This window comes from Tachyglossus aculeatus, chromosome 8 (assembly GCF_015852505.1).
Source record: "Tachyglossus aculeatus isolate mTacAcu1 chromosome 8, mTacAcu1.pri, whole genome shotgun sequence".
In the NCBI taxonomy this organism is placed as follows: Eukaryota; Metazoa; Chordata; class Mammalia; order Monotremata; family Tachyglossidae; genus Tachyglossus; species Tachyglossus aculeatus.
In genome coordinates, this window is record NC_052073.1 from 29,637,486 (window position 1) to 29,660,944 (window position 23,459).

At 42.3% G+C, this 23,459-nt stretch overlaps 1 protein-coding gene and 1 non-coding gene across 6 annotated transcripts in view; both read left to right on the forward strand.

Moving 5' to 3' along the window:
- The window catches only part of PTPRT (protein tyrosine phosphatase receptor type T), a 700,314-nt gene that overhangs the window by 292,326 nt on the left and 384,529 nt on the right, over positions 1-23,459 (forward strand). The window lies entirely within an intron of this gene.
- On the forward strand, positions 11,917-12,055 carry LOC119931865. Its single transcript, XR_005452172.1, has one exon. It is a non-coding gene; the product is annotated as a small nucleolar RNA SNORA7 (small nucleolar RNA).

A 23,459-nucleotide genomic window follows, 5' to 3' on the forward strand; every position in this document is an offset into this window, starting at 1 on the left:
TTCTATGGAGGATGAACTCTAATAGAGCATTACAGCTGTTCACCTCACATGCTTTTTAGATTCCTTAAGGGCAACAAAAGGGAAGCCATCCATAAAGGCCAACTTTTCATTTTAAATATGGGGGCAAAAAGGGGATAGGAGGTTTAAAGAGGGGCAGGAGTTGAGGGGGAACAGTCTTAAAGACCTACAAGACTCCATTTTCTGTCCCATTAGTTCTGAGTGGAATCTCTTAGGACTTGTTAGATCAATCAATCATTGGTATTTATTTAGTGCCTACTATGTGTACAGCACTGAACTAAGTCCTTGGGAGAGTACAGTACAACAGAATTAGTGGACCTGCTCCAATCCCACAATGAGCTTACAGTTTAGAGTGGGAGACAGATATTAATATAAATACATAATTTATAGTATATAATTTAAAGATATGTATGTGAGTGTTGTGGGGTTATGTCCGAAGGACACAGATCCAAGTCCAGAGTTAACGCAGAAGGGATAGTGAGGCTGCGAGTCAACGGCAATATCTGTGGAGACAGACATCCCCATCAGCCCGAGGAAGACAGAACATGGTCCTGGGAGTCAGGAGGACCCGGGTTCTAATCCCAACTCCACTACTTTGTTTGCTGCATGACCTTAGGAAAGTCACTTAATTTCTCTGTGCCTCACTTACCTCATTTGTAAAATGGGGATTAAGACCATGAGCCCAATGTGGGACAGGGACTGTTTCCAACCTGATGAATTTGTACCTATCTCAGTGCTTAGTACAGTGCCTGGTACAAAGTAAGAGTTTAACAAATAACATTAAGAAAAAAAGCCATTTGCCAACCTTTGGCCACCTGCTCTGCTGAGGTCATCATCTACAATTGCTGGGTCCTGGAGAGCCTAGCACAATGCTTTACTCACAGAAGGCAACACAAACCTCAGTCCCCTAATGACGATGAGGGGACATTATAGCCACTAAAACAGGACGTGAACCTTCTCCTGAGGATACACCTCATACTCAGGAAGCAATCTGGATGGGATTATCTATTTGGACAAAGTAAGATTTCCCATCTCCCTCTCCTGCACTGTGATTAAATCCATAGCTAGGCTTTAACCTCCAAAGCCCCATTATATGGGAGCAGCTGTTGTTTATTCCATGAACATATTCTGTTTCCTCTTGGCACAAAATCAATGCTATTATCCATTTTAGAACTGCATGGCTGTAGTTTTTTTCCCTGTTCTGAAACCAGAGAGGCTAAAATGATAACACTGAACATTTAGCACTGGCATTTTCAGACTGCCGAACATTCATTAATTAATTAATGCAAACAACATCTCCGGAAATTAGGTCAATATCATTTTCCTTATTTTGCAAATATTGGAACCACTTTTGGAGCAAATATTGGAGTGGCCTAAGCAGCTTGACCAAGGTCACAGTGCTGGTTGGTTTAGGCCAGAATCCACAGTTTCCATATTCCTTTTTTATGCCTAAACTTCTAGAACTGTCCTGTGTCCCAGAAGTGGAAAAAAAGGGCTAGAAACCTGAATATGTCACCACCGAAGGAAATCACAAAGTGCTAAAATAACTGTTTTAAATAGGAAATAGAAGTATGGGATGTTCATTAGTTCTTCAACTTTTGGAAGGACAGGAGGTTCAGGTATTAGAAAAGCCTTAGGAAAAATGGAAAGAATTGTTTCTAGGGACCATATTGCCTCAGATGTCTGCCAAGGCATGGACTTTTGAAGTTCTCTGTGAAATATACTCAGCCTAGCATCTCCTTGTCCTAATTCTGACTGGACAAGTTCAGCAGCCTGGTGAAGTGGATAGAGCGTGGGCCTGGGGGTCAGAAGGTCATGGTTTCTAATCCCGGCTCTGCCATTTGTCTGTTGTGTGACCTTGGGCAAGTCACTTCACTTCTCTGGGCCTCAGTTACCTCATCTGTAAAATGGGGATTGAGATTGTGATTCTGGTGTGAGACAGGGACTGTGCCCAACCCAATTTGCTCGTATCCGCCTCAGTGCTTAGTACAGTGCCTGGTACACAGTAAGTGCTTAACAAATGCCACAATTATTATTATTATCTCTGTGGGCTGTTGGAACCTGAGCCTGAACAGAACTCTACCCCGACTTCCTGGCTACTAGAAAATCTGGGTCTTTGTCCCAGCTCAGCCACTGTACTGTTACTGTCCTGCTGTGTGACTTTAGAAGAGTCCCTTAACTTCCCTGCACCTGTTACCTCATCTGAAAAATGCTGAGAAGACACCTTTTAATTTACACATGGCATTTGTTAAGCGCTTATTATGCACTAGGCACTGTCCTGAGCGCTGGAGTAGATACAGTCAGGTTGGACACAGTCCGTATCCTAAATAGGGTTCACAGCTTTAATTCCCATTTTACACATGAGGTAACAGACACAGAGAAGTTAAGTGATTTGCCCGAGGTCACAAAGCAGACAAAATGGAACCAGGATTAGAACCCAGGTCCTTCTTACTCCAGGCTCAAGCTTATCTGCTTCTCCGAACTTGCTCTTCTTACCTCTTGGATCGTGAGACCCACGTGGAACAGGAGTGGTGTCTGATCATCTTGAATTTAGCACCCCTTAGGTAGTAAGTACTTCATAAATACCCTAAAAAATTAGACTTTCAGAAATGACTACAAGGATATGCATTAAACAGTCTGATGCTTAGCTGCTTATTGTCCAGATTTGCCACTGATTTATTCCTAAATCTTCCTTTCTTTCCCTATCTCTCCCACGATTATTTGCCATTTCTTTGTAATTAGAGTACTATACCAATGAGGGACTCGTTAAGGAAAACAAAGTGGAAAAACAGTAGCTCTAGCTATCATTTGCTCCATGACTTAGTGTGATGTGATGCTGTGGTGTTCCCAGTGGGAGTAACTCAAAGCTCAACCCAGAAACTCAAAACCCAATCTACTATGGGACCCAGACTCAGGAGAAGTGGGCTCAACTTCCCAGTCATCATTAATCATCACTCTCAACCAAGAGATTCAGGAAATAAATCAATGGTATTTATTGAGCACTTATTTTGTATGGATCACTGTACTATGGACTTTTTAGAAGTCACAATAATAATGGTATTTATTAAGCACTTTGTTCCAAGCACTGGAGTAGTGCAGGTTAATCAAATCGCACACCATTTCCAACTCGCCCCAGGCTCAAGTCAATCACTGGTATTTATTGAGCACTTACTTTGTGCAGAACACTGTACTAAGCACTCTTTAATCAATCAATCATATTGAGCGCTTACTGTGTGCAGAGCACTGTACTAAGCGCTTGGGAAGTACAAGTTGGCAACATATAGAGACGGTCCCTACCCAACAACGAGCTGATTCTGATTATTATTATATTAGAGACTCTACCCTTTAAAGGTTCATGTTGTGAATGCACTTAAAAATGAACCCAGATGATACAATCCACAATCTGTCACCATCACCAGAAATTTGTGAGCAGGAAAGAACACACTTATATGAATTATTGCCTCTAACATGACTGCAGAATTCATTCTCAGGATTACTTGGAGATATTTAGACTACATTTGAAGCAGCTGTCATGGGAACTAAATGCTCTTCAGGAAAGAATTTCCAAGTCAGAGCCTAAGTTGGTTGGAAAGGATTTGGCAGTTGGCAATCCTCCATCACAAGGAGGGAAATGTACAGTTTCAGAGTACAGAAGGAAATAAATGAGCCAGTGACTTAAAACTATAGGGAAAACCACCTACTAAATTATATTTGTTCCCTAGAAAAGAACTGTAGGCAAAGTATGACTAAATTGGTTGGAGATGGTAAAGACAACCAGAATGTGAAATGCATGATAAAAGGAGGGCTCTATTATTTCTCACATCGAGACAGATGTGATTTTATGATTTTTTTCAATGGGCTTCAGTCAGTTTACCCAGTGATTTTAATTTATCAACAGCACAGTGGCTGACATACCTCCTGGTTGCGCTTTGGAGGCTAGAGGCCAAAGGTGCCCTTGGAAAAGCAGTCAGAAGTGGCTGAGTCACATTGGCAAGTGTAAATTCCTAAATTACAATCAGTCAATCAATGGTATTGAGCCCTTACTATGTCCAGAACTCTGTTCTAAGAGTTTGGGAGAATGCAAGACAACAGAATTAGGAGACACACTCCCTGCCCATAATAAACTTAAAGTCACAACTCTAAGAGGCATTCCAGACCAATCCCTCATTTCCCATCCCAATTTGCCCTCCTGTCTGTGCCACCCATGCCCTTGGGTTGGTGCCAATAAGCTCTTTGACATTCACCCCATCCTAATAGCACTTACGTACTTATCCTTAAACTCTGCCATTCCCCTATCTGTAATTTATTTTAATGTCTTACCCCCAACCTCCACCATAAGACATTAGGCTCCTTGTAGGAAGCAGCGTGGCTTAGTGGGAAGAGCCTGGGCTTGGGAGTCAGAGGTCAGGGGTTCTAATCCTGGCTCTGCCACTTGTCAGCTGTGTGACTTTGGGCAAGTCACTTCACTTCTCTGTGCCTCAGTTACCTCATCTGTAAAATGGGGATTAAGGCTCTGAGGCCCACGTGGGACCTCCTGATTACCTTGTATCTACCCCAGCGCTTAAAACAGTGCATAGCACATAGTAAGAACTTAACAAATACCATCATCATCATTGTGGTCAGGGATTGTGTGTACCACTCAACTGTAACAATCTCTCCCAAGAGCTCAGTACAATACTCTACACACTTTGAGGAATCATAATGTTACATTACAGTCCCAGCACAACTACATTATGAGGGTTTCAATTGATGATCCCTCTGAGGTGCATGGGTGTGCTGTAGCTGCAGAGGTGGTGTGCCATGCACTTTCATTCATTCATTCAATCATCTTTGTTGAGCACTTACTGTGTGCAAAGCACTCTACTAAGCACTTTGGCAGCATAAGATGTAACAAGAAAAAGACAATTCCCTCCCCACAGTGAGCTCACAGTCTAGAGGGAAAGACAGCTAGTAATATGAATAAATAATTACCAATAAATTACATTACAGATATGTGCTTGTGGAGCATGTTGTCCCATGTTGCTGATGCCACCTTGGCACCTGGTGGAACCAAGTCTTCATGCCCGCTGCAGGACCCCCATCCCTTCAGCGGGCATCACTTGACTCTATCAATAGATCAATCTAGTCTTATGCCAGCTAGTCATCGCCGACCCAGAGCGACACCGAGGATGCATTTCTCCCAGAATGCCCCGCTCTCCACCTGCAATCGTTCTGGTAGTGTAACCATAGAGTTTTCTTGGTAAAAATGCCACGTGATTTACCATTGCCTCCTTCTGTGCAGTAAACTAGAGTCTCCACCATCGACACTCTCCTGTGCTGCTGCTGCCCAGAATGGGTGAGTTTTGACTTGTAGCAGATTTCCTTCCACTCGCGAGCCACAAGCCAAGCTAAGAACGGAATAGGTAGGCTTGACTCTCCCTCCCATAGCAGAGACTGGTAGAGTACTAGAAACTCTCCAGGTGTGACACTGAGAGGGAAATCAGTGGTATTTTAGTGAGGGCTTCCTGTGTGTAAAGCGCTGAGCTGAACATTCAGGAAAGCACAATACAATGGAGTTGGTAGGCATGATCCCTTCCCACAAGGAGTCCAGAGAGAGAGACATTAAAATACACTTTGGATATGTTCATAAGTGCTGTGGGGCTGTACTTTCCCTTCTGTGTTTCCTATGCATTTAGGTCTGAACCACTAAGCACTTTGATACTCTCCCATCCCCACCCCAGATTACTTATATACTCTGGAGCATGGACCTGGGAGCCAGAAGGACCTGGGTTCCAGTTCTGGCTCTGCCATTTGTCTGCTGTGTGAACTTGGACAAGTCACTTTACTTCTCTGTATCTCAAGTACCTCATCAGTAAAATTGGGATTATGACAGATATAATCCCCGTAGAGTACATGGACTTTGTCCAACCTGAATACCTTATATCTACCCTAGAGCTTAGAACAGTGCCTGGTATTTAGTAAGCATTTAACAAATACCATAAAAAACCCATATACTCTGCTCTTACCTCTATTTATTTCAATATCTGTCTTCCCCCAGTTGGCTGTTTCCGACCTAAATATCTTTGATCTATCCCAGTGTGTAGTACAGTGCTGTGAGCCCACTGTTGGGTAGGGACTGTCTCTATATGTTGCCAGCTTGTACTTCCCAAGCACTTAGTACAGTGCTATGCACACAGTAAGCACTCATTAAATACGATTGATTGATTGATTGGCACATCATAAGAGGTTAACAAATAAGTACTATTATTATTAAAGATTGTAAGCCCCTTGAGGGCAGGGATCATGTCATGGCTCAGTGGAAAAAGCGCAGGCTTTGGAGTCAGAGGTCATGGGTTCAAATCCCGGCTCCACCATTTGTCAGCTGTGTGACTTTGGGCAAGTCACTTAACTTCTCTGTGCCTCAGTTACCTCATCTGTAAAATGGGGATTAAGACTGTGAGCCCCCCAGGGGACAACCTGATCACCTTGTAACCTCCCCAGCGCTTAGAACAGTGCTTTGCACATAGTAAGCACTTAATAAATGCTACTATTATTATTAACTCTTTATTATTGTACTCTTCCAAGCACTTTGTACAGTGCTCTGACAGAAAAGAAAAGAGGGTAGAGAGATAGGCAGAAGAGAGAGAGGGTCATGAAACTCCTTTTCTCTACCAATCTGGGATAGGCACTCTATGGAAGTCCCCACCCCCCACCTACTAGCCTGGTGAAGGCTGGATTTAGGTGGAGAGGCTGGAATCAAGAGTATTTACATTTCATTTCTGTTGTCCTGATTTCCTTCCCTGTTCCTGAACATTTCTGGTCACGTTTCAGTGGTGATTCATCATCCAACAGTTTGGAAGAGCAGCCTCCAGAAATTTAAGAACTACAAACAACAAAGGCTGATTGCTGTCACAAATTGTACCAACAAAATAAATTCCAGGCATAAAATAGAATCCAATGGCAGAAAAAGCCCATTCTGATCGACCTCCATTCAGTCCCTGAACAATGGAACTGAGAAAAGCAGCATGGTCTAGTGGATAGAGTAAGGGACTGTGAATTAGGAGATCTGGTTTCTATTTGTAGCTACACCATTTGCCTGCTGTTGGACTTCTTTTTGTCTCAGTTTTCTCCCCTGCAAAATGGAGATTCAATATCCATTTTCCCTCCTACTGATGCTCTGACTATTGGCTAGGGACTGCACCTGACCTGATAATTCTTTACCTACCCCTGCACTTAGTAGTACAGTGCTTGGTGCTTGTAAGCCATTATTATTATTTTGAAATATATTGGAGTTCATGTTTAAATACGTAAAGTTGTCATTCAGTCCATCAGTTGATTTATTACACACTTATTGTGTGCAGAGCACTGCAGTAAGTGTAAGGGAGAATATCATTACAACAGTGTTGGTAAACACATTCCCTACCCACGAGGGGCTTAAAATCTAGAGGGGGAGATGGACATTAATATAATTAAATACATTATGGATATGTTTGTAAGTGCTGTGGTGCTGAGGGAGGGGTGAATAAAAGGGTACAAATCCAAGATGCAGAAGGGAGTGGGTGAAGATGAAATGAAGGCTTAGTTGAGGGAGCAATTTTACTAAGGCTTTGTTAGTAGGGAGATTTATGGTCAGTCACATATGAAAGGGGAGAGAGTTCCAGGCCAGAGGCAGGATGTGGGCAAGGGGTCAGTAACAAGATAGACAAGATTGAGGTACAGTAATCAAGTGGGTATTAGAGGAATGAAGTGAGCATTTTGGGTCATAGTAGGAGATTGGCAAGACAGGATAGAAGAGGCCAAGGTGATTGAGTGCTTTAAAGTCAATGGTAAAGGTTTTCGATTCGATGTGGCGGTAGATGGGCAACAACTGGAGGTTCTGGAGAAGTGGGGAGAGATGGACTACCAGGAAGGAGAGTGAAGTATGGGCTGGAGTAGGGAGAGACAGGAGGCAGGGAGGTCAGCAAGGGGGCTGATGCAGTAATTAAGGTGGGATAGGATGAGTGCTTGGATTAACATGGTCGCAGTTTGGATGGAGAGAAAAGGACGGATTTTAGTGGTTTTGTGAAAATGGAACTAACAGGATTTGGTGACAGATTGAATGTGTGGATTGATTGAGTTGGTTGAGAGTAATGCCTGCTTGTGAGACAGGGAGGATGGAGGTGCTGTCTACAGTGATGGGAAAGTCAGAGGGGACAGGGCTTGAGCTAGAAGATGAGGAGTTCTGCTTTTGACATGTTTCAGTCACAGAATCTATCCCCAGAACAATAACAGTCCCCCAAGTGCTGCCTAACCCTTCATTTACACTACTCCGTCTCGTTTTTCATTTTTCTATGGTACTGGCTAAGCGCTTACTGCATGCCAAGCACTTTACTAAAAAGTGGGATAGATAAAAGCTAATCAAGTTGGACACAGACCATGATGTCCCATATGGGGCTTACATTCTTAATCCCCATTTTATAGATGAGGGAACAGAGAAGTTAAGTGACTTGCCCAAGTTCACACAGCAAATGGAGAAGTCAGGATTAGAGGCCAGGTCCTTCTGACACCCAGGCCTGTGCCGTATCCACTAAGCTATGCTGCTTCTCTTTTCTCTAGACCATGCTACTTCTCTCCCTTCTGCATCACCTAGGCACTTGGACCTGTTCACTTTAAATACCTAAAAGCAGCATGGCTTAGTGAAAAGAGCACAGGCTTGGGAGTCAGAGGATGTGGGTTCCATCCCGGCTCCTCCACTTGTCTGCTGTGTGACCTTGGGCAAGCCACTTAACTTATCTGTGCCTCAGTTACCTCATTCGTAAAATGGGGATTAAGACTGTGAGTCCCACATGGGACAACCTGATTACCTTGTATCTACCTCAGCACTTAGAATGGTGCTTGGCATATAATAAGCCCTTAACAAGTGTCATAATAATGATATAATAATCCGTAATTTATTTAATCATATTAATGCCTGTCTTCCTGTCTAGACTGTAAGCTCCTTGTGGGCAGGGAATGTGTCAGTCAGTTCTCTTGTATTGTACTCTCCCAAGTGCTAAGTACAGTGCTCTGGCCACAGCATTCAAAAAATGGGTTTGAGAAGAAGAATGGCCTAGTGGGTATAGCAAAGGCTTGGGAATCAGAAAGACCCAGGTTCTAGTCCCAGCTCTACCGCTTCTCTGAAGTGCAAACTTGAGCAAGTCAGTAACTTCTCTGTGCCTCAATTACCTCATTTGTAAAATGGGTTATTAAGGTTGTGAGCCCCTTGTGGGACATGGACTGTGTCCAACCTGATTCATTTGCATCTATTCCAGTGCTTAACACAGTGCCTGGCTCTTGCAAATACCATTAAAAAAAATAAATGTCATTGGATGATTTATTGCAAGTTGGGAAATATAAGCACTCTCTCAGTGTTAAATAATGTGAAAGTGACTAAAATAGCTAAGGAAGTTTTAGAATTTTGTTGGATTGGAAGTTCATCACCCACAAGGATTTACCCTGTCACATATTGTCACAAAGTGATCTTTTATCCAGTGAGCCACCCAAGAAGTGCCCCCCAGCCCTTGCTCTGATGTAATTTCCTCCTGATATAAATGAGCCTTTATTTAATCATTATGTGGTGGGGTGTCCTAGAAGGAATGTCACATAGGCACCAATCCTGGCACTTCGGAATTAAGAATTTGTAGGGAGAAAATGATTCTAGTGTCATTATTTTGAGCAGTTTCTGCCAGAGCACCACATAAAATTGGGAGCAGTCTATAAAAGAAGATGATACAGGCTCTGCTCTCAAGGAGAATCAACCCAGTGATCAAAACCTTCTCATGTGAGTTCCAAAAAGGCTTTTCCTTGGTATCGGTAGAGGCAGTAAAAGAAGGGAATAACTATAAGCCCTGAAGTATCACAAATAACCGACTGTAAGCTCCTTGTGGGCAGGGAATATGTGTAACAATTCTCTTGCACGCCCAAGCACTTAGAACAATGATCTGCACACAGTAACTGCTGGTTAAATAACATGGATTGGTTGCCTGAAAGTGAGGGCCAGGTTAGTAAAGGACTTAATTAGTAAGCAATTATGTAATGAATGTTATTACCTCGTTCACGCCTGTCCCGCCATCGACCCCCGGCCCACGTCATCCCCCGGGCCTGGAATGCCCTCCCTCTGCCCATCCGCCAAGCTAGATCTCTTCCTCATTTCAAGGCCCTGCTGAGAGCTCACCTCCTCCAGGAGGCCTTCCCAGACTGAGCCCCTTCCTTCCTCTCCTCCTCGTCCCCCTCTCCATCCCCCCATCTTACCTCCTTCCCTTCCCCACAGCACCTGTATATATGTATATATGTTTGTACATATTTATTACTCTATTTATTTATTTATTTTACTTGTACATATCTATTCTATTTATTTTATTTTGTTAGTATGTTTGGTTTTGTTCTCTGTCTCCCCCTTTTAGACTGTGAGCCCACTGTTGGGTAGGGACTTTCTCTATATGTTGCCAATTTGTACTTCCCAAGCACTTAGTACAGTGCTCTGCACATAGTAAGCGCTCAATAAATACGATTGATGATGATGATTAGCCCCAGAATGGGGAGATTGAGGCAGGGGGGTGAAATGACTCACCCAAACCCCGAGTAGAGGGAGAAGCACTCCTGAGAAGGACCTCTCCTCTCCCCGAATGATGTTCTCTTCATAATGAAACCGGAACACTAGAAGCCCTCTCGATTAAAGCAACAAGGACAGCCTGTTCATCTCAGGCTTCCATTGCTTCCTTTTCTTTTTAAGATAAAAGTCACTCCTTGACTCCCAAGCTTTGTCTCCCCCTGGAATTCACAATAATACCTGGCTTTGCTAATTTCCTGAACCACATTTGGCGTGTCTCTCTACCTAGCCCCAGCATCGATATTTGGAAGAGATTTGGATTGATGTTTTCTCAAACAGTGACCTAATTGAAAGTCCCGACTCCTGTGTCTGATTCCAACAGTAGGTAATAGATGGATTGCCAATGTAAAGGGTTTTCACCGGTGTGATGCATACTTTAATTTTTTTAAAAAAAACAACAATGCTGAAGAGAGAGAGAGAGAACAGGAAAAAAGCCTATCTATTTCATAGCTGTAGCCCTTGGCAAGCTCTAAATTCTATTTGGAATAGAGAAATCTTTCATGCGGTAGGAGAGTTGGAATGAATGAGTTTATTCTACGGAGGAAATCAAGCATGAGTAACATGTCCAACATCCTAGACCAGTGGGGTGCATAGAAGAAGCAATAAGAGGGAAACTGATGCCCGCTAATGGCTGTTTTCATCCCCAAAAGCTAGGAGATGAGTGAGAGAACTCATTAGCCTCCCTGTTGTTTTCCCCTGGAATGGGAAAAATGGGCAGGGTGGATGTGTTCAGTGGAATCTTCACAGACTTCAAAATACCTAAAGTGGTGGGAGCAATGAAGGTACAGGGTAGGTCTGGTCTGTGTGTAGAAAATCCTGTTTGCCAATGGGTTTAACCCTGTGACAGTCAACTGGTTGTAGGGTGAGTCCTCTTTCCCTGCCACAAAGGCAACTGGCAAACCTTCCACCCTGTAGATACATCCCATAGATCCAGGGGAACATCATTTGATCACCTTGCCTCATAGGCCTGGCTTGGGGGTGGGCTTTGTGATTCAGCCAGAAGGAGGCTCTAAGGAGCCATTTTATGTATATTTGAGTGAGTGTGTGTGTACTGGTGACCGAGTCGATAATGAACACTGCCGAAATTCATCCCTAAAATTCACACTTTCATTCCATGAACCAATGCCAGTATTCTTTCAGGAGCTGGGCACCATACCAGACTCATTACTGAATCATGTATAATTTCCTCCATTTGGGCTTACTACTGCCATTTAACGAATCCTCTCCTTCCAAATGAAAAGTAACTCTGGGCCTCTCACCCAGTGGAGTTTAAAAGTAGTAAAGACACAGCACCCCTCTCAGGGTCACGGCTGGAGAGTTTTCAGTACTTTTCCAGTCTCCACTATGGGAGGAAGAATCAAGCAGAGGCCTTACCCATTCCATTCCTAGCTTGGGCAGCGGCTAGTGAATGGAAGACAATCTGCTACAAGTCAAACCTCAGCTGGGCTGGGCAGCAGCGGTATGGGAGAGTGTCGAGGGCGGAGACTCAGGTTTACTGCACAGGAGGCAATGGTAAACAACATCTGTATTTTTACCAATAAAACTCTATGGATATGCTACCAGAATGACTGCAGATGGAGATGGAGAATTTGAGGAGCACTGTGTCCATAGCCTCGCTATGAGTCGGAGATTACTAAAGACACAGCATGGCCTAGTGGAAAGAATTCAATTCTGGGAATAAGAACTGACTTCTAATCCTAGCTCCCCTATTCACTTGCTGGGAGTCCTAGGGCAAGTCTCTTAACTTCTCTGGGCCTAAGTTTCATCATATGTAAAATGGGGTTTCAATGCCTGTTCTCCATCCTACTTAGACTATGTGCCCCAGGTGGGACAGGGACTGTTTCTGATGACCTGATTTTCTTGTATCAACCTCAGCACTCAGTGCAGTCCTTCGCATATAGTGAGCACTTAAATAATATTATTGTTACTGTTACTATGGTTGTAGAATCAGAAAAGACCCAACTAAAAGTCCCAATACCAGGTTGTGTTCCAAACCTTTTTTCGACAAACTTTTGACTTCAGTTTCCAGGAAACATAATGATAATCATGATCATTATTATCTAATATGCTATTATAAAAATACCTTGGCTTCCCCACCTTCAAAATCTTATTGAAATCACATCTCCTACAAGAAGTCTTCCCTGAATAAGCCCCCATTTCCCCTACTCCCTCTCCTTTCTGAGTCACCCTTGCACTTGGATTTGTACCTTTTATTCACCCCACCCTCAGTCCCCTAGCGCTACGTAGAGAAGCAGAATGGTGTAGTGGATAGAGCACGAGCTTGGGAGTCAGAAGGTTGTGGGTTCTAAACCTGGTTCTGACACTTGTCTGCTGTGTGACCTTGGGGAAGTCACTTGACTTCTCTGTTTCTCAGTTACTTCATCTGTAAAATGCAAATTGAGACTGTGAGCCCCATGTGGGACAGGGACTGTGTCTAGCCCTATTTGCTTGTATCCATGCCAGCACTTAATACAGTACTTGTTACATTGTAAGTGCTTAGCAAATACCACAGTTGTTATTATTATTATTATTATTATTATTATTATTATTATTACCTGTAATTCATTTTAATGTCTGTCTCCCACTCTAGACTGTAAGCATCTGTGGCAAGGAGCATATCTACCAACTCTATTCTATTGTACTCTCCCAAGCACTTAGTATAGTGCTCTGCATATAGTAAGCGCCCAGTAAATGCCTTGAGGATTGAGAAGGGACACATAATTAAATAATTTTTAATTCTGGACTTTTGGAAAAGGGAATGGAGAGATGCAACTTTAGCAGGAAAAAGATGGATGAAATACCTTTCAATTGGTCATTAGAGTTCTGCTTTGCTCACCCAGAAATGTGTGCTGAATGCTTTCTTTTGCAACATCCAAGTTGCATGAATCATTCCCCAGTGAATGAAGAATGTTCTTTCCCCTTGAAAGAGGAAGAAAGATTTTCACAGGATGGAGTTTCATTTCGTCCCAATTTGGGTTTGTTACAGTGTGATGGAGAGCCCAAGCTGAACCACAGTGAATGCTCAGCCCTTGCTGAAGTGCAATTCTAGAGAGAGATGATTTGTGGATCTTGAGGAAGCGAGGACATGAGAACGCATAGGGCTGCCCAGGGAATAGTTTTTAACATGCCCAGGAAGTTGTAGTAGTGCTGTCAAGTTGAAGGCGAAATGGATTTTTGACAGGAGAGGAATGACAGGTCAAAAACCAACAGCTTTTGGATGAAGGATAAATCTGCCTAGGACTGACTCAAAAACTCTTGATTTGCTAAGGGGCCCTTCATCTCTTGTGTGAGGCTGTCTTCATTTTTCACTTTCAACCATTGGTTAATCATCTTGTTATGGATTTCAAGGGGTGGAATTTAGGACATTCCTATCAGGTGCTGCTCTAACCTGCAAAATGCCAGGAATATCAAAGAACATTTTTAGTGAAGTCTATCTCTTTGAAGCATAATATTATGAAGCATATATGAAGCATATATTATTATTATTATTATCCTTCAGTGAATACATGTTTGATAAGGTCTGCAATGATTTTTACTTTTCATTGTAAATATTCAACAGCAGCAGGATGTGCAGTGACAGCAATGAGCCTGGACATAAATTTCCCTGAACAAATCCCCGAGCAAATCCATTCCCATTTCCTAGCAGCAGCAAATGCAGTCAAAATTTGGGGTTCTAATGATACCTGCTGTCAGGTTCCACCACCATTCCAACAGAGACATTACAATAGAAATAGCAAGGAGACTTTTGGGAAATACATTTTGGAGAAAGGGTTTTTTGGGTAAAAGGATGGGCTTAACTTAGGCATTTCTGTTTCCATTTTCAAAGCAGAAAAATCCTGTTTTGGGCTAATCTAGGAGTAATGGTATTTATTGAGTGCCCCTCAGGTGCAGTATGCTGCTATATAAACCCTTTGGGAAGTACACCCAAAATAAGTCTCTCCTTGATTCTAAGGTTGAATTTTTTTCACATCCATCTGGCTCCTGAAAGAGTGCAATCTGGATAATAATAATAATGATAATAGTAATAACTGAGCTATTTGTTAAGTGCTTACTATGTGCCAGCCACTGTTCTAAGCGCTGGGGTCAATACAGGATAATGAGATTGGACATATTCCCTGTCCCACATAAGGCTCACAGACTTAATCCCTGTTTTACAGATGAAGTAACTGAGGCACAGTGAAATGAAGTGACTTACCCAAGGTCACACAGCAGGCATGCATTGGAGCCAGGATTAGAACCCGGGTCCTTCTGACTCCCAGGCCTGTGAGTTACCCAGTAGGTCACGCTGCTTCTCACTGGATCTACCAGATGCTCAGTTTTGCCCATCACTGAGCTTTTCAGCAACCCTGGTCATAGCATGCCAAAAGGACCTCCAAAGCACTCATCTTTATGTACTCCATTTATTTATTCACATTTTCATTTATTTCATTTTTCTACATGCTTGCTATTACCGGTATTTTTCATCCAGGCTCCCTCATTAGATTGAGGATAGGTACTCACCCAAATATCCTGTACAGTGCTCTTTGTACCCAATAGGTGCTGAGTAAGTATAGTGAATGGACTTACTGAGGTAAAATGAGGGTCATACATACGACTCCCTAGCATTTTTGGGGGAGTCTGAATGAAGGTCTCAAATTAATCTTGATTCTCTGAGACTATTTATTGAAGTTTTATGTTCCCTTTGACAAGATCGGTGGTCTGTGGGTCAACAAAGCAGGCTCTGATTCCTGGGTTTGTGGACCCAAACTACAGTCACTTGTGATCCTGTGCCCTACCACATTGGTCCTTGATTCAGAGACTGATTCTAGGAAAACTATAGCAAAATGCTGTGCATACTGGGGAAATTCAATAAGTATATGATGGACAATAAAAATTAAAGAAAAGATGGACAGTATTGCTGAAACTGAACAATTTTCATCAACTGGGTTCAGAATCATTTCATAATACACATCTTTGTAATCTTCCATTTTCTTGTGTATGTTTTGGAAACACCATTTCACCTAAGGTAGATATTGTTTTCCATTTCACTGTAAGATTGACATGCCCTTAGTGCCGCTCTGAAGAAATCACTGGAGAAAGATATTTTTAAACAGAGACTTTTAATTCTATAGAGGCTGAGTAGAATTTTTTGTGTACTACTAGCATACGTCATTCAGTCAGTCATATTTATTGTGCTTACAGGTGTACAGAGCACTGTACTAAGTACTTGAATGAGTACACTATAACAATAAATAGAAACTTTCCCTGCCCACAATGAGCTTTCAATCTAGAGGACTGATACGTCATAAGAAGAAGAAGCAGCGTGGCTCAGTGGAATGAGTGGAGTCAGAGGTCATGGGTTCAAATCCCGGCTCCCACCACTTGTCAGCTGTGAGACTTTGGGCAAGTCACTTAACTTCTCTGTGCCTCAGTTACCTCATCTGTAAAATGGGGATTAAGACTGTGAGCCCCCCATGGGACAACCTGATCACTTTGTAACCTCCCCAGCACTCAGAACAGTGCTTTTCACATAGTAAGCACTTATTAAATGCCATTATTATTATTATTATTATATGGTTTTGATATGAGAACCATTAAACCACGGGTTAAACTGGTAATGTCTGGTGGTGGTAGTAGTAGTCATAGTAGCAGCGAAAGTAATAATTATAATAATTATTAACTGTGGTATTTGTTAAGAACTTACCATATGCCAAACACTACTAAGCTGTGGGGTAGATACAAGATAATCAGGTCCCACATGGGGCTTGCAGTCTAAGTAAGAGAGAAAGCAGTTATTGAATCCCCATACACAGATGATGGAACTAAGGCACAGAGAAGTTAAGTTACTTGCCCAAGGTTACACAGCAAACAAATGGAAGAGCTGAAATTAGAACAACAGGTCCTCTGACTTCCAAGCCCTAGGCCATGCTGCTTCCCTAATAATAATTACTACTAATGAAATAAGTAGTAACGTTCATTGGACACCCACTGGGTGCAAATGCACTATACTAAGTCCTTGGGTCAGGCCAAATAAACAAGTGACACATTCCTTCTCACCAGAAACTTTCACTCTAATGGGGGAGACAGATGGAAAATAAATTTAAAAAGAGTAGTCAAAACAAAGAATTGAAAGTACAGTTGATAAAGCATGTATTCATAAGTGCCAAGGGTGGTTGCTAGAGATAGCAGATGGGTTTATATGACTTGGGATACTGGAAATTAAGTGGGGAGGGCATGATGGAGGAGGCGGGCTTTCAGGAGGACTTTGAAAAATGGAGAGGTCTGTGGTCCACCAGATTACAGGGAGGAGATAGTTCCAAGCCAGGGGAAGAGCCACAAGCAAGGGTCTGGAAGTGGGAAGGCTGAGAGTGAAGAACCATAATAAAGTTGACTTCTAACTGTAAGCTTCTTGAAGGCAGGGATCGTGTCTACCAACTCTATTGTATTGTACTCTCCCAATTGCTTAGTACAGTGCTCTGCACACAGCAAGTGCTCTGTAAGTACCACTGATTGACTGATTGGAGGAATGTAGTGAGTGGGTTGAGGACTAGTGGGAGAAGAGAGCATATATGCAAAGTTGGGTGAGTTAGTGTCAAGTCTTTACCAATTGTGAGATTTTGCTTGATGCAGGGGAACCCATAGAAGCAATGGAGGAAAGAGACCTGCCAGTTGACGCTAACAGAAATTCTTCTGTTCAGCAGTATGTAATATAGATTGTAGAGGAGAGGGACTGTAAGCTCCTAAGGGATATGGAATGAGTCTTTAATCTCCCAAATTCTTAGTCCAGGGTTCTTCACACAGTAGACACTTAATAAATACCGCCGATGGATTGATTGACTGGTGGCAGGGAAACCAGCAAGGAGACTGATAACAATTGTCTAGTTGTGATATGGCCAGAGCTTGCTCCAAAATGATAACTTGCAGGAGCTGTTGAGAAGGGAGAACCTGGCTGTTCTGGCAGTGGATTGAAGGTTCAAGTTGAAGAATCAATCAATCGTATTTATTGAGCCCTTACTGTCTGTGGAGCATTATACTAAGCTTGTAGGAGCGTACAATACAACAGATTAGGTAGACATGTTCCCTGCCTATAAGTAGGTTACAGGCTGGAGGGGAAGATATATTTTGAAAAATGTTGTGGCTACCTAAACAGGTGCTGTGGAGTGGAGGGTGGAATGACAGTCAAGTCCTTAACAGATACAAAGAAGAAGAGCAAGGAGTCCAGGATGATTCTGAGATTGTGGGCTTCTGGGGCAGGGTAGCCTAATGGATATAGCACGGGCCTGAGAGTCAGAAGAACCTGGGTTCTAATTCCAGCCCCACCGCTTTCATTCATTCATTCATTCAATCGTATTTATTGAGTGCTTACTGTGTGCAGAGCACTGTACTAAGTGCTTGGGAAGTAACAGTTGGCAACATACAGAGACAGTCCCTACCCTACAACAGGCTCACAGTCTAGAAGGGGGAGACAGACAACAAAACAAAACACTTGTCTGCTGTGTAACTTTGGGAAAGTCACTTCACTTCTCTGTGCCTCAGTAACTTCACCTGTTAAATGGGGATTGAGACCATGAAACCCTACATTGGACAGGGACTATGTCCAACACAATTTGCTTGTATCCACACCAGTGCTAGTGCAGTGCCTGACATGTAATAAGTGCTTAACCAGTACCACAATTATTATTCTTATTATGTTATTGATTGAGGTAGTGAGGTTAGGAGGAGGGAGTAGATTTAGGAGAGAAGCTGAATGGTTGTTTCACAAGTATTTTGTTCAAGCAGCGGAGGGGACATCCAAGTGGAGACCCTTGAAGCAAGAGGAGGTGAGGGATTATGGGGGAGTTATGATGATGATGAGTCAGGGCAACAGTGGTCTAGAGAGAGGTGGTGGCTGAAGTTATGTGAGTGTATTAGCCCCCTGAGACAGCGTGCCTAGAGCAAGTAGAGTAGGGACCCCAGAGCACAGACTTGTGCGATTCCAACAGTCAAGGAATGAGAGTTGCACAAGGAACTGAGATTGAGAGGAAGAGATCCGAGAGGTCAGGGTAATACTGCATCAGTAAAAACAAGCCCTGAAAGGATTTGGAGAAGGAGGAAAGAGTGGTCCTTGATGCCAAAAAGCAGCTCAGAGGTCAAGGAGTATTAGGACAGAGTAGAGCCCTTCGGAATTGGCTATAAGGAGGTTATTGGTGACTTTAGAGAGTGAAGTCTCAGTGGAGTAAAAGGGTCGGAAGCCCGATTGCACTTGGTCGACAGCGTCAGTGAAGTGGGAGTTGAAGGTGGCAGACCAGGAAGCGAGAGGCTGTGAAAATGCATGTTTTATCACTCCACAGAGCATCACTGGCCTACACAGGATACTAGATCACATTTGTGCTAAATCCCAGAGGGGTCCTCAGATTCCAATCAGCTATTTCTGCTCCAGAATTTGGACCAAATCCCCTTAAGAGTGACATCTACTGCACATTATGTCCTATTTCCCAGAAATTTAATTGATTGCCATGCACCCAGGGGTGATTCTAGAAAGTTAGGTGTTAATGTTGCTTTTTTTCCTTTGGCTAGGACTCTGGTCACTGCTGTGCATCCAAATAATAATTACAATATTACAAAGTGAAGAAATAAAGTTTACTGAAATAAAAACAAGTTTCGAACCCGTCAGGCAAAATGTTTGTAACTTAATGGCAGTTAAAATGGCTGATCATAAACCTCTCAAATAATTTCAGGAAATAAGAAATTTGGAAGCAAGCCATTTCTGCAAATCTACCCTGCAAGAGCTTGTGCAAAGAAGCAGTGTGGCTCAGTGGAAAGAACACGGGCTTTGGAGTCAGAGGTCATGGGTTCAAATTCCAGCTCCACCATTTGTCAGCAGTGTGACTTTGGGCAAGTCACTTAACTTCTCTGTGCCTCAGTTACCTCATCTGTAAAATGGGGATTAAGACTGTGAGCCCCCCGTGGGACAATCTGATCACCTTGAAACCTCCCCAGCACTTAGATCAGTGCTTTCCACATAGTAAGCGCTTAATAAATGCCATCATTATTATTATTATTATTATAAAATATTTCATTTAGTATTCTATACCCAGCACGGGTCTTGTGACTAAGATGATGTTCATGTAATAATGCTGAGTTTGTTTCTGATGTTCTGTTCTACGTTATCTCTTGAATTTGAACTGCACGATGCAATTTTTTGTTTTAGTTTTAATGTTCTTTCCAGTATTCATGGGGCAACATTTTCATTTCATAACGTGTGTGAAAGGGTGAATTGAGATAGAGAAGATAAAATTCATCTTTGAACCTGTGCTAAACATCCTTCCCCTTTTCGGATCCATCCTTCATTTTAAGATACAAGAAATTTCATTTCTGCAGCAGATGCATGTCATTTTCATCTGTCAAGCAGTGGTATTTATTGATTACTATGTGCAGAACATCATACTAAGTACTTGGGAAAGAACCTTGCATCAGAGTCGGTAGACATGTAACCTGCCCATAAGGAATTTATAATCTAGTCAACTCTGTTTCCTGACTTAGAGGCAGCAGTTTGTTTGAAGAGACAGTATGATGACTGTCCTCCATACTAACTGTGAGAGAACAGACCATGCAATCACCCTAATTGTTTTTCCTGTATATCCCAACTTTCCCCCAAGAAGCCATAGTTGGCCAGCTCCATGTGAAGGGCCATTCCCTCAGTGGAATTTCCAAGTTCCTGTTGGACTTGCTGATATTTTCAACTTTTTGTTGAAGCAAATTCCATGTTTACAGTTCACTGTGTGAAGAAGTGTTTCCTTTTTCTTTTTATACACCAAAGATAAGATTCAATAAGTGACCCTTCATGCTGGCATTGAGGGATTTGGTAAGCTAATATTTGTCGTGTCCACAACCTCTGTTTCTCTTCCTCTTTCTCTCCATCCAAACTGAGAGTCCGGCTGGGCCAGACACTTGTTATATCCCATCTTAATTACTGCATCACCTTCCTCACTGACTTTCTTACCTCCAGCCTCTCCCCTCTCCAGCCCATGCTTCACTCTTCTGTCTGCATCATTTTTCTAAAATATCGCTCCTCACACAGCTGCCCATTCCTCAAAAACCCTCCTGACCATCAGCTGTCAGAAACTCAATCAGCTCTCTCCCCAGCCCCATTGTAAACTGTAAATTCCATGTGAGCAGGGATCATGTGTACCAACTCTTCTAGACTGTGAGCCCACTGTTGGGTAGGGACTGTCTCTATATGTGGCCAACTTGTACTTCCCAAGTGCTTAGTACAGTGCTCTGCACACAGTAAGCGCTCAATATGATTGAATGAATGAATGAACTCTTTTGGATTATACTCTCCCAAGTGCTTAAGTACAGTGCTCTGCACACACTCAAAAAATGCCACTGACTGATAGATTGATTCTGATCCTCTCTTCTCCCACTACAACTCTAATTCCCCTGAATCATTCCTCTCAAGTTATTCTTCTTGTTGTTCCTTGTTCTCATCTATTCTTTTTGATGGTACTTGTTAAACCCTTACTATATGCCAGAAACTGTACTAAACACTGGGGTAGATACAAGATAGGTTGAACTCAGTCCATGTCCCACATGGGGCTCACAATCTTAATCCCCATTTTACATTGAGGTAACTGACATACAGAGAGGTTAAGTGATTTGCCCAAGGTCACACAGCAGAAAAGTGGCAATACCAGGATTAGAACCCAGGTCCTTTGACTCCCAGGCCTCTGCTCTTTGGTCTAAAAGAGGTAGAGTGAGTAAGTGAACGAAGTGTGCAGGATGGGTTATTGAGGTCCTTTAAAGTCGATGTTAAGGAGTTTCTGAATGATGCGGAAGTGGTTGGTCAACTCATTCATTCATTCATTCAATTGTATTTATTGAGAGCTTCCAGTGTGCAGAGCATTGTAGTAAGTGCTCGGAAAGTACAATTTGGCAACAGAGACAATCCCTACAACAACTGGCTCACAGTTTATCATTGGAGGTTCTTGAGGAGTGGAGAGAAATAGTAGTAGTAATGGTACTTGAGCATCTACTGGGTGAAAGGCACTATTTTAAGAATTTGGTAAAGTATGAGAAGAAGAAGTGACATTTCATACCCACAGGAACCTTACACACTAATGGGGGAGGCAAACATAAAAGGAGTTTCGAAGAGAGTAAATGGAATAAGTAGTCCAATTCACAGTATTATAAATATCTATATGTAAATGCTAGATTGCTTCTCAAATTAGGTAATATAATAACATTGAAATCTTCCAAGAGCTTAATGTAGTGCTCTGCACAAAGTAAGTGCTTGATAATATGATTGATTTATTATAGTCTTCTTTTCACAGAGATCAATAATAAGTATGGCATCGTTAGGTGCCTGGCACTGGACGAAGTGCTGGGGTGGATACAAGCAAATTGGGTTGGACATAGCCCCTGTCCTGCAAAGGGCTCACAATTTTAATCCCCATTTTACAGACGAGGGAACTGAGAATTTTTATATTTAACCAAATATTTAAGTAAATCCCCTGCCAACCTGGGTGCAAGCTCTGATATTTGTAGCCTTTCATCCAATCAGTAGCCATTTTATTCAAAGAATGACAGCATACTACTATCTAATTGGGAGGAATTCCAAAAAGGTCTATTCACCTGCCCAATCACACTGCAGATGTTCTGTAATGTAACAAGTGACCAGCTGCAACTCCACCACCGACATTCCATCAGATTTACTGATCCAATCTAAATTGGATCCTTTGCTCTAAAAGAAATAATGTCATTGGTCCCCATCACCTACTCTGAAAAATAATCTTCCAGCAAGATAGAACCATTACATTGTGACAGCATCATTTTTTTTCTCTGCCTGGGTCTATCTCTTAATTCTAAACCTTTAAGGTAAATACCAGGGATTGGAAGTTGCTTAAAAAGAGTTACTGGATTGGAAAGTAACTTCAGGTTACTAAGAAGCAGAGGAGAACACTATAAAGTATTAAAGAAAAGCAGAAGAAAACCAAGAACAACATAAATAAAGGGAAAAGCGAACTATTTTGTACTGAAAGTTTTAGGGCTCTGTCATTCATAGCGTTTATTTTTCACTAATGCATCCATTCTACCAAGGGAACATTCACCAGGCTAAAGGCAGTTATAGTGAAGTGCATGGTGCACTTGAAGAGCTGATTCATAAAACAGTAGAATTGGACTCAATTGTTACCTCTACCAAATGGAATACACCTATTCAAAGTTTAGAGCAGTGACCTAGGTGATTAGGTGACTATTGCAGTCTCTAAAATTGAAGAATCATTGAAGTACATAGAAGGAATATTTTCTGGTCCACAATCTTCTTTGGTATTTGAATTTCTGTATTTCAAACTGGTATTCTGTCTGATAGTCTTCCTCATTTCTCTTCTATTCTCCACCTACACTCACTCCTTTGGAGAACTCATTAACTTCCATGGCTTCAACTACCATCTCTATGAGGATGATTTCTAAATCTACATATCTAACTCTGAGTTCTCTCCTTCTCTGCAGTCTTGGATTTCCTTCTGCCTTCATGACATCTCTACTTGGATGTCCCACTGAAATCTCAAACTTAACATGTCCTGAACTGAATTCCTTATCTTCCCATCTAATCCCTGTCCTTCCCATGTCTTTCCCATTACCGTAGACAGTATCAATCAGTCGTATTTATTGAATGCTTACTCTGTGCAGACCACTGTACAATGCATTGGGGAGAGTACAACATGGCAGAGTTAGTAGACAAGTTCCCTGCCCACAACAAGCTTATGTCTAGAGAGGGACAGACATTAGTGTAAATAAATTACAAGCCTGCATCTAGGTATTATTTGCAACTCAACCCACATATTCCATGTGTCACCAAATCATATCAGTTCTACCT